Source organism: Passer montanus, unplaced genomic scaffold (genome assembly GCF_014805655.1).
Source record: "Passer montanus isolate IOZ18808 unplaced genomic scaffold, ASM1480565v1 scaffold32, whole genome shotgun sequence".
Lineage (NCBI taxonomy): Eukaryota > Metazoa > Chordata > Aves > Passeriformes > Passeridae > Passer > Passer montanus.
In genome coordinates, this window is record NW_024367930.1 from 1,620,827 (window position 1) to 1,633,837 (window position 13,011).

A 13,011-nucleotide genomic window follows, 5' to 3' on the forward strand; every position below is an offset into this window, starting at 1 on the left:
TTTCTTTCTTGACAGCATTATTGATAGTAATTTTAATTGCAGATTTTTAGACTCCTGTCTTTGCATGATAGATGCTTTTGTTTATCTTTGTAAGGATTTTAGGAAGCATTTTGGAGACATATTTACAAAGTTAAAGGGAAAGCCAACTGCTCTCTATTGTTATTTGATCACAACCATCAAATTTTAACATGGTTCTCCTGTTGTTCTTAAATTAATTTGCAAATCTTGGCATTAATGATCAAAAGAAACATGCACTTCTAAAGACATCTCAGTACTGCACAGTAGCACAAGGTTGAAAGGTTGATAAACTATTGTGTGTTGTGTTTTACTATATATTAATCTGGTTTCAAAATATAGCAATAGCATTTTTCTGGACTATAATCCATCAAAAACAATGCTGTTTTGTAAATTTGAAAATAAAATGGAACCATTTATACTAGTATAAAAGGAAGACTTTTTTTTTTTTTTTTCTGTTACGTTCCTCTTAGTAATTAACTGTGAGAACAAGAACTGGACTAAGAAGTAGTTCTGGAGGGGTTTCTGTGTTCACTCTATTTGCATCTCTATTTCCATCTCAAAGAATTCTGTGGTTACACTTATTTTCTAAGATAAAATAGACTAAAATATTTTATTTATAAACTTTTTTTAAAAAATAAAACAGGTTTTAGGGCACTAAATATTTTAAAGCCTGCTATTTTATTTCAAATTTGAAATATCAGTTGTTTCTGAACCTAAAACCAGTTTCAAACTCTGACAGCTTTTGCAAACAGAAAAGTTTCAGGAGAAAGATTCAGGCAGCTAGCTTCCATGACAATATCACATTGGTTTGATATCACTAGCATAGCAGTACAAAGAAAACATTCTACATGCCTGAAGGATGCCTTTATCCTGTCACTTAGAACTTACACTTAACTAGATGAGTGATAATGGACAAAATGCATTTGATACTCCAATTTTGTAAAAGACAACTATAAATGTCCATCCTGTTAATTTGTCATTAACAGGCTAAAATGCAAAACCTGACTGAACAGTCTCCCAACATGTTTTGGGTTTTGCCATCACTCTTCTTTGCACCAGTTGAAGCAGAATATGTTTTCTTGCTAACTAATCCACAAACAACCACAGGTAGTGTTACACAGTTCCTTGTAAAGATCACCAGTAACATATATCTTCTTGTAAAATTATTCCCATTTACAGTAGGAATTAAGCATTTTAAGTCTATAAATCAAATCTCCATTTACTATGGTGTTGTTCACATAATGGAGCTAACTCAGAGAAAGCAGGCTGGATTCTAACCCAAATGAATTTTTTTCCTTAAAAGACTGCAATCAAAATTAAACACCTACAATTTAGTAATCAAACAAAAGGTAAATATAAGATAAATATCTTGAAGCTGCATTGAGTGTCAGTTACATACATGGAACATTTCTAAATAATTTTTTGTGTTGTTGCAATGTTCCTTAAATTAGAAAATGGTCCTAGCTTAGCATGATTCAGCTTCATGAAGTTCACCAAGACTACATCACCTTAAACAGCTGAGCAATAATAATACCAACAAAAAAAGCAAGCATCAGATTTATAACAGCTCTGTTTTCTTCGGTGTCTTCTTGAGTGATGTGTTTATGCAAGACAAATAAGTAAGCTATATCTCCATGAGGCCTACTTGAAAACTCCAGATTTTTTTCTGGAGATGGAGTATCTCTTTTCGCTTCAAGTATGTGTTGATGGATTAAGGGAGAATGCAGGCAGGTCCCAACTGTCAACTGCCTGTAAGTAGAGCTTGAGTGAAGACTGAGCATTTGTCAGTGCTGAAAGGGAAAACTGGGTGGTGCACACATCTGAACTGCCCTTTAACACATAAGACACTTACCACTTATTCAGGGCACATTTTCTGAATGCATTACTGCTTTTTCCTTCAACCCACAGAGTATTGACTCTAAGCCCGTAAATATTCTATCATATATAAAAAAGGAAACAACTGATAAGGAACATCTGTGTCAATGGATACATGGAAGCAGTACCAGTGAATCCCCAAAACACTGAGAATTTTATTATATAGTGAAAATTCATTTTGGCGGCCTGTCTCACCTCTGCTGCTGTAAATCAAAAGGCAGATGACTAATGTCTAGTGAACTGAAACCAGCCCAACACAGTATCCTTTCTGTATCTTTCAGTGTCCCATGTGCCTTTTATTCTTCTGAAAAATGGTGGAAATATTATTTTCCACATTTTGCAGATGAGGAATTGATGAACACAGTCCTGGATACATCTCAGTACTAAACCAAGCATTTATGTGAGATTTTTGAGGTAGTTACATTCTAATTGTAAGATCACTCCATCATTAGCAGAGTAATGTCATAATTATAGTAATTATAATTGTAGTCAATTATCAGAGCCATAATCACCCTCTGGATGAGCCTTTCTCTGTTGCCTGTATGAGGGAAATGTGTTTACCATCTAGCAATCCTCAGTCAAGTGTTTAATGGTAAGTGAAGTGAATATGAGTCATATGGTTCATTTCCAAAGTTGTCCTGTATATGCATGGCAGAGAAGAAATCCCACAATATAAAGTTCATTTTATATAAGTTCATTTTTTTAATGAGGAATCCTTTGACTGTCTTTGTTAGTTCACCAGGTTACATATTCCATTGCAGTCCATATCAGTAGTAACTGTCAATTAATTTTATGTGGCAACTGTGTTTTGGTAATTTCTGGGTTTCTGTAATTGGAGGATGGGCTGAGTCAGGTCAACAATAACATCATTCAAAAAGCAGCTTTTTGTTGAATACTGGCAGCTGTATTCAGGAGACTAAGGAATGCATGAAAAAAAGCCCAGAACTTTTAGTTTTTCCAAAAGAATATTCTTCATATATAAAATCGAGGTAAAGGATCATGTTGAAATAATTTTTTTCTTCTGTTTATCTAAACTAAATGGTGGTATTGAATGAATGAGAAAATGTTTTCAGGTATACAGATTATTTTTTCAACAGAAAAAAGAAAAGTCTGTCTAAGGGAATCCAGTTTATATATTTTTATGAAGAAATTATGTTACAAGTTTTATGGGAATGAACTTACAGTAGGTCTCTGACATGATTGGGTCCTCAAGGGAAATGATATGATATTGGGCTTTTACATGATCTCAGAACCTAGATTCTAGAGGTGGATCAGAGCACTGAAAAATACTTCTGTGCTGTGATAAGACAAGGTTGTTTTATGTAGTGCATTTTCTGTGGTTTTACTTAGTTTTAGCCTTAAAATATCTGTCCATCTAAAAAGGACAGGTAGATCTTAGCAGCAAATGAAAACAGTTTTTCCTATTTAAATGTTGTAGTTTTATATATCAGTGCTTCTCCCTAGCTTGTTCCTTATCTCCAATTACTGTTACTATTGTTTAAATATTTTAATAATATTTTAAAATGTTTAAATATTTCTTATGTGACTCTAATACATCAAAAGAAGGGCACTGATGCTGCTAGGGATGTTCTCTGAGGAGCTGCTGAGGGTACTGGGTTTGTCTGGTTTGGAGAGGAGGAAGTTGAGGGATGACCTCACTACTCCCTACAGTTTCCTGAGGAAGGGGAGAGGGAGGTGCTGAGTTCTTCTCAGTCTCTCAGTGCCAGGACATGGGGAATGGCTCAAAGTTCTTCCCAGTAGGGAAGATTTGGGCTTGATATGAAGAAACATTTCATGGCCCAGAGGGTGGCCAAAACCTGGAATAGGCTTCCAGGAGAGGTGGTTGATGCTTTAACCATGCTTTAACTTGGGTCAACCCTGAAATGCTCAGGCAGTGGGACATGATGATCACCGTAGGTCTCTTCCAGCTATTCTATTCTATTCTATTCTATTCTATTCTATTCTATTCTATTCTATTCTATTCTTACTGGTTGTATGGCTCTTATTTACCACAGAAGTAGTCACCTCCTTTGATCTTCCCTTTATTTTAAGTCAATTTTTGTGACTTCTGATCCACATTCTTTGTTTGCTACTTTGTTTTCTGATTGGCATAAAACACAGATACTGCAAAATTGGAATGAGCTGCAGCAGAAAACCTCAGGAGCAGCAAGCTGGAATGGCAGAGGCGGGGACATCCGGTTTGACAAAGTGTGGCAGAAAATTCTGTGCCCTGCCAGAAGCTGCAGGGTGGCTGGTTTGTTGGGTTTCAGTGTAGCAAGAAGCCCTGAAGCAGCAGCAGAGAACAGCAGGACTGAGCAGGGATTAGCTCCTCTGGGTAGCTCAGCAGGGATGGCTGGTCCTGGGCTTGGGCTGTGCAGAGGGGGCAATCACTGGTGGGCAATGGGGTGCTCACAGGTCCCAGCACAGCAGCACTGGCTCTGGTCTCCCAAGCAGCAGAGAAACTAGCCAGTAAGCACCTGTCACAGTGCTGAAGGAAAAAAACCCAAAAAACGGGCAAAAATCCACATGGCAGCAAGTATCTCTCATCAGAGAGATCCCACCGTGTGGCTGTGGAGAGGACTCACCTCACTGGAAGGAAGCAACTGCCCTTTGTCCCCGCTCCAGTTTTCACAGGAAATCTCAAGCTGGCTATTGCCCGTCACAAAACTCCCGGAGCCGGGGTTGGGAGTGGGCAGTGACCATCCCAGACACAAAACAAAACCGAAAATGAGTATGGGATAAAAACTCATCCCTAAGACACTCTGGCGAACTATATGGTGTCTGTCTTTGTGAAAATTTGTGTAAGATTTTAATTGGAAAAATCTGTCCTTTGTATTTTCCTTTTTCCATTCCCATCTTGGTCTCTCAGCTTCTCTAGCAACATTTATAGCAAAGTTCATTGGAAGCATCATATTAAAAAAACTAGTGTTGCATTTTTGCTCACAGTTGCATATCTAGTTTTCACATAGCAATTGGTTCTTACTTTAAATTCTTACAGAGCATCAAATGCACATCCATGATGAAATAACTGTTAAATGTAGTATTTTCAAAACCATGCTTTGTTTTATTTTTTAATGATGATTGTTTCTGAAAGAAATCACCTCTTTTGTTTTAAACATTCATAGCCCTGAAATACCTTCCTGGCTTTAGTTTCTTTTTGCTTTACTGCATCTTGGAGAGAAATTTTATGGTTGGGTAATAAAATTAATAACTAAGTGCTAATGATGGAAAAGTGGATGGCAGTAGTTAAGTACTAAACTGCTGGAAGGGAGTTGAAGATGTTGATACAAAGTCAGAACTTACTCTTCGCCTTCTCCATATACATCTTGCACCTAGCATTCTTGAATCCCAGTTCTGTGGTGTAGGCATGGTTAGGAGTTCTCTATCTTAAGTGGGTTTGTTACAAAGGCTAATGTTAATGAGGCAGAGTATAAATCAGGAAAAATCTCCATGTGCCAGAGTTTCAAAGTTCCTTTGACTGCCCAGGACATCTAGCAACACTCAACAGCATACATACAGTTTACCAGGGTTGTCTGCACATGTTGCTATACAGAATTCCTTTGACTTAATTTAAAATGCTGTGTTTTAAACCACAGTCACAGTTCCTTTTCTAAAGGGCTATGAAAGTCAGTGCAAGATTATGAAGGAATAAACCACTTATGAGAGGTGTGGTAAATCTCTGCCTGCAGTAGACAGGGTGTGCAGGGAGATGGTCTCATCTGGATGTCCTTTACAATACTAAGCAGGTGCCACTGTTAGGTGGCATTCCTCTGAGGATGAGCAAGTTTTGCAGTCCTGGGAAAGGTTAAGTACTCTGAGCAGACAGACCAGCAGTAATGAAACAATGATGTATAAATAAACCATAACACTTACATGGCAGGTGAAAGATGGATGGAGTACTTAAAAGAAGGCTCTTGGGAACTCACTGTGGTGTGCAAGGTCAGAAAATATATACTGATTATGTACATTGTATTTGGCCAAACAAGTGGGACTCGCAAGGACCATCAGAAATCAAGTGATATTTTAGCATAATGTTGCAATGCTGTTGTTTAATGGTTCCTATGCTCACTATTAGCCTGATATTAAATTTGTGAATTTTTGAGGTTTTTATATTTTGAAATAACAATTCTCTTACATGGTGGACAAATACCTCAGTCATTTTTCAATCAGAGTTGATTTTTCATTTCAGAGTTGCATCTGGATGTGACTTATTTCAATACCACATGGCAAAAAGTGGCTTCTGAAAAATGTCAGTTATCCAAAACCCTATCAGAATTTTCTCTTCATAATCTCCAGCTCCATAGTCAGGTCTGCATATGATCCCTGATGAATGTAACAAACGTCTACAGAGTTGTTATGGAAACAATGGCAGTGGGAAGTTTGTTGGTATTTTTACCCCACCAGTCTCTGACTTATGGCACACAGTGCTTGAAGATGTGGGAATCCTAGCTTATTATCAGTGTAATAAGTTAGGAAATACACTTGCATTTTGTTAACAAGTCAATTTCCACAAAAGAAAACATCTGGAAACTTATTTTGCTGCTGTTTGATGTAGGACGTAAATCACAAAGAAATAAAATAAAATAAAACCTTTCATGTGACATTCTGGACACCAAAATTATATAATCTATGATATAATTTATATATAGACTGGGATACTCTTCTTAATTTTTACATTCACTTGCATCTTTAAAAATTAATTATAATTAGGTTTTTCCATGTTTTTTTCTTAAAAGAAACGATAAACATAACATTTAAAGGCTGAATATAGTATTTGTAATAATCCAAAGTGGTAAAAATATTATCAAAAGCCCATAATTTTTAATACCATTGCTAGCAGAAAATTACTGGCAATTCTGATTGACACAAAGAAAAAAACAGTCAGTATTTCAGACTGTTGCAATAATAAAATCGATCTATTTCTGTAGCACCAGGTGATCAGAAAGTTATCAGTGTTAGGAAAGCTATGCTGCAGCTGGAGACAGACTCTTTGATCGCAGAGCTAGTGCTTTGAATATAGCCACACCCCATCTTCCTACCAGCATGAGCCAGGTCTTATATTCAAATAGCAGTACAGCCAACCATCTCTGCTAAAATATTTCTGTGAATTTACAGAGTAAATGAATTCAAACCCACCAAAAGTATGGTTTTACAATCACATCAGTTCTCAGGGAAAAAGAACATCTGAAAAATACATGTATATTTTACAAATAAGGACATATTGTTTCCTCTGCCACGTCTCTAGACTGATGGTGCAAGAAGTTGTCAGGGAACTATTCTTGATGATTTTTAAGCACCTAGACAGCCCCTTGAAGTCAGGGTCAGGTCTGCAGCCTTGAAAATCAGAGAATTTATGTGACTAAATACAGGCTTGTATCCATGCCTCTGTATTTTGGCCCAAGTTATAAACCTTTATTCTCTTAATCTCCTTGCTATTTGTTACAAATATTAAACGTATCACATGCTAATAAACCCCTTGGGAATACTTCCTTCTCCACAAGAGTTAAAAACCTGATTCTTTACTGTAATACAGTCTGCTATTAGAATAAAAGTACCTTATTTTATTCTCATTACTTTTCAATATATCTGATGAAAACATAGAAGATTTATATAGACTTATTCAGCAGCTGTCTCATATTTACTTAGATGGTGAGGTATAAATTAAATTTAGTAATTTTTCTCAAAAATAAGTATATGTTGATGATTAGACAGTGGCAAAGGTGTTTCTGCTCTGTCAGAAAAGGTTTCCATTGTTTAACACTTTTTGTATTGTTTAATATATCTTTTGTGCATTATACTGTGGCTAATTTAGCACTAAGGACTTTTAAAATTTTAATTTTATAGGAAGAGGTGCTAGGGGAAGCAAAACATTAATATGAAACTATTCTCAATACCATGATCATATCTTACTTTGATTATTAATTTGAAATATGGTTTAGGAAACTCAATTACTAAAAATGGTAATTGTCTGTTCATATTGGCCACAGAAACAGTTTGCTGAGTAGACTCTCAGGGCGGAAGAAGGTGAGTCTGTGAAGTACAGACTTTCATAGGGTGCCTGAGAAGAGCTCACTGTGGTGGGTATATTCTGTTCCAGTATTATGAACCATTAAAATAATCCTGGAAACTTATCCTATTTCACCATTATGCTCCCTTCTGAACTGAGGTATAATTTTAGTCTAATGTGCAGGTTTCATAATTTCAGATTTTTGATATTTCTGTTAATGGATGACAGATAGGATCTCCACTGGGATACTTACACAGAGCTTTGCAGAGGAGAACCTCAGTGGAAGGACTTGTGTAGAACAGTAGTAACAATAGATTGCTGCTGCAGAAAATTAATGAGTGTGGTCTCATGCAGGAGTTGAGAAAAAGCTGATATTTGATGGCTCACACCACTTAAAGACATCTGTTAGTGATGTCAGTCATACAAAAAGTGTACAGGACAAGAATTAAATGTGCAGGAAAATGGAAAGGAGAAATTCTGGAAAGGTAATACAGTGTCAAATTTTAGAGTTAAATAAAAATGAGCTGGCCAACTCTCTACTTCCCCAAATGTACACAAAACCTATACATATCTCTATACCAACATGAGCTGAGTAAGAATAAAAAATGTCACTTGAAATTCTTGGCAAAGAGAAGGATCTTGACATCGTAGCCATTACTGAAGAACATTGGAATGACAAAAATCAATAGGAAAGTGTAATACCTGCTACAAACTGAACAGGATGGACAGATTAGGTCATAGAGTTGGGGAGCTATATTAGGGCTATACTGTTGAGCCTTCTACTCAGGAAATGGATATTGAGTCCAAAATGTTGGAGGAGAAAAAAGAATCCTCTAAGCTAATGAAGTAGTAATGATGGGTGAATGCAACTTTCTTCAGCTGGTCAAAGGTCACATTGGGATAGAGTGTAAAGGAAGCAATTTCTTACCACTCTCAGTGATTGCCTTTTGAAACATTTAGTTCTAGAATATGCAAATGGAAGTTCTTGACATAAGTGACATAGCAGAAAGAAACTCTTAACTCCTGTATCAGAATGCACCATTTTTGATTAAAGGCATGGCTACTGTAAAACCTAAATTCAATATTAAAGAGCCAATAGCTAGTTTGTAGAACCACTGTTAGGCTAGAGGATGTAAAAACTCATTAGACAAAAGATAAAAAAGTAAGGAAATTAAATTCTGATAACCAAGAGGGACTCTAGGCTAGGTGTTCTGTAGTAGAACAAGAGATGCAGCAGAAAAGCATGTAGTATTTGAGTAATGTGACATGGATCAGCATAAAGATGTATGCATCAGGCCTCAAAATGCCATCCTGAGGGATGTAAATAAAAAGTAATTTTGCCTATAGCTTATAGTAGCAAATAGCTATAAAGCTGTGACATAAGAACTTTGCCAAAGCCATCACCTCACATGCACAAAAAACCCAACAAGTCTGATGAAGGAGACAGTCTGTAACACACTAGCCTAGAAGAAAGCAACAGTAGAGAATAGGGACATTCCAATGAACTGTGATTTTCCTGTGTGTATTCATATAGTACCACAGACATGGTGCTAGGGACCTTAGAGACTATAACATACTCACAGTGTTCACTGTGTCAGAATAAGGCAATGGGAGAAAAGAGGTAAATTAATAGGCAATCAGAAACAACAAAGCCAGATTTTATTAATTCAAAAATTTGTTAAGAAAGCAACTTTTCTTTAAATTATGTTCTGTCTCATGAAATGGTAAAAAACTTCAAATATGAGGGATAAGTAAAGTGGAGATAGATGTGATTCATTAATACAAAACTTAGATATATAAAGTAAAGAGCTAATACCTTCTCTAAGTGCCCCTTGCATATTAGAAACTGTGTTTGGAAAGAAGAACAGTGAAGTTATTAGTGATGAAGGACAAACTTTGCAACAGAACTTGAATATATTGGGATTTCTGCTTTGGAAAATAAGTGGAAGGGAAACACACTGACATGCAAACCATTCTGCTCTGCAACAACATTCTAGGAATACAAGATCAAGCAGGGCCAGGCATCAGATGGGGATATATCCTTTCCAAATTTCAAATGACTTGACATATATTTATTTGGAAAGGGGTACTTTCAGTATGTGGGATGCAATTCCAGTATGGCATTTTCTTCACAACATGTGCTGTTACTTTTTCAGGGGGTGATTATGGCCATTGGTCTATGTTCAGCATGTACAGGGAAAACTATTATTACTTTTTTGTGGTTTGGAGGCATGAGTGGTAATTTCATTTACCAACAGCCAGCTATCTTGTGGCTACAGAAATATGGAGAAGTTGGTTACATAATTTCCTTTCAGGCCCTTAGAATCCTTTTCACTAAACTCTAGATGAATCTGTGAAGGAGTAGTAGTACCTGTACAAATGCATATTTTGAGTGCCTAGCTTTACATTAAAGAGAACTCTTAAAATTTGAATCGGGGAAGGAGGGAGGTGCAGCTACAAGGTTTGATATGTTCCTGATTCTAGTATCTCCTTTAATGGGGATTTACAAGCTTACCTTAGGTAGAATTTAAATAGGTAGACTTGAAACTTTGCTGGCAGTTTTAAGAGAAACCGTGTTGTCATGGGTGGTTAGTTACATGCATCATCAGAGTTGAAGTGATGTCTATATTTGGAATAAAATAAAATGGTGTCACAGAATCAATCAGTTAGGTTGAAAAAGACGTCTGAGATCATAAGTCTGAAGACCATAATGTCAACTATATCAGAGTCAGTCTTTCCTTAAACACCTCCAGGGGCAGTGGCTCCACCGCCTCCCTGGGCAGTCCATGTCAATATCTGATCATCCTTTCTTTGAAGAAATGCTAAAGAAGAAATCCTAATGTCCAGCCTAAATCTCCCCTGGAGCAGCTTGAGACTGCCCTCTTCTCCTGTCACTGGCTGCCTGGGAGAAGAGGCCAACCCTTACCTGACTGCAGCCTCTTTTCAGGTAGTTATAGGTCTTATCTCTAGGACTGACAACCCCAGCTCCCTCAGCTGCTCCTCACAGGGCTTATGCTCCAGATCCTTTATCAGCCTTGTTGCCCTTTTCATTCCAGTACCTCAATGTCCTTCCTAAACTGAGGAGCCCAGAACTGGATGCAGAACTCAAGGTGCAGCCTCACCATGCTGAGTACAGGGGAAGAATAATTTCCCTAGTGCTGCTGGTCACACTGTTCTTGGTACATATTAAACAGTTTTTGTTGAAAGACTGAAGACTGTGCTTCTGACTTCTTTACAGTGATCTCACTGTAAAATGCCACCCAAACATTATTTTATTCAGAAATTCCCATGTGGTAATAGACCATATAGTATTTCCACCCTGCAAAATAACCCATATGGAAAAAAAAAATCGATCTATTGATGGCCATAATTTTTTTACATGATTCTCTTGCTTCATCAATTCCTTATTATGAGTTCAGGTGAATACAGACACAGTAGAGGGCTCTACCACATCAGAAATATTTCAGCTATACAAGACAATGGAGAAGAAAGTTGTGTCTCTTACCTTTTCCTCTGGTTTTCCTTGTCCTTGATGGACGAGGATGTGAACGTTGCATTCTCCCAAGACTAGAATGCAGTAATCCTCCATGTTTTTTAAGAATACACATGAGAAGTTGGTGACATTTTTTTTTTCAATTTGTTTTTGAGAGTCCTAATAGTGCAATGCATGGAATGGGAAATTACACAGTTATTTTAAACAGTGTTGCTCGTGTAGGGAAAAACATCTATAGTTCTTGACCAGTCATTTATTGATGATTACTTTCTTCAAAAGAAAAGTTGGAACTGGGTGTATCACTATATGCCTAATCACTGTAGAAAATAAGATTAATAGAAATTTCACTGTTTTTGAGTAAAAAATATATCTGAGTGGGAAATTCAACACTGTACTAATAATGAAAATAATAAGGAAGGTTGACTGCATCTTAAGCAATTCTTTTAAAAGGAGTAGTAGTGATCCTCAAAGACAATTCAGGGTTTTTGTAGTTCATTCTATGAAGAAAAGGGATCTGGAATTTAAGTATAACAAAAAGAGTATTTTAAAAGAAATTAGGTCTGTCTTAAGAGAAGAATTTAGAGACTCAGAACAGAGAAAAGCATTATTTTTGTGGAGTCTTGAGTAGCTGCTAGACGATTTGTATGCTTTTCTTTAAACAACTGGATCCACTTTTATGTACATGCTTTAACTTGCCATCTAAAGAACTGCTTATTCACCTCAGCGCGCTGTGGATTTCAGGTTCAAATGAGTGTGTTTTCTTGCATTCAGGTCCAGATAATCAATTAAATACATAAAGCAGGCTCGTGTATATAAGTTATGGAGAAAGGAGGCAAAACTTTCAATACGGTTTGATTAAGGGCATTACTGGAAAGATTCTAAATATAAGTTTTAAAAAGCAATTATATTTTCTAATTCTGTCATTTGGAAAAATAATTCTGGATGTCTCACTTGAATGTCCACCAAAACTGCCTTTAACCTTCTGAAAAAGAAATAGAACTAATGATTTGGTATACCTCCAAGCAATTAGACCAGTTAAGAGACATTGTTCCACCAACATCTATTATTGGAAATATCTGGATTTCTAAATGTCAACTAAATAAGTTCATCTCACAAGCTAAGAGAAAGCTGACCTGACCTTTTGACACCACCTGTTCAGGAATGGGAATTTTTTAAGCATGCTATTCTACACAGATAAAGGGTTCACAAAATTTGACCTGGAAAGAATGGTTAAAGGAATTAGTTTTGTTTAGTCTAGAAAAGAACAGACTGAGGAAGGATGTGATTACAATCTTCCAGTACATAAAAGAATGTTATAAAGATGATAGTGATTTGTTTTCTGTGTTCATTTTGGGAAAAGACAAGAATAAAGATGTTTAATAGACAGACAGATTATGTATCAGGAGAAAAATTTCTAGTAATAAAAATGCAGAACAAGGTGCAGATCACATAAGAAAATTCTTATGTAGAATTCTTATGTAGAATTGTGAAGGAGACAGTCTGTAAGACACTGGCCTAGAAGAAAGCAGCAGTTCAGAATAGGGAAATTCCAATGAACTGTGATTTTCCTGTGTATTCATATAGTATTGTCTTAACTTGAAATTTTAAAGATTTATTA

At 36.4% G+C, this 13,011-nt stretch overlaps 1 protein-coding gene across 2 annotated transcripts in view; it reads left to right on the forward strand.

Annotated features, from left to right (window-relative positions):
* The window catches only part of SUGCT (succinyl-CoA:glutarate-CoA transferase), a 314,835-nt gene that overhangs the window by 244,822 nt on the left and 57,002 nt on the right, over nucleotides 1-13,011 (forward strand). The gene's annotated exons all lie outside the window — the stretch shown is intronic.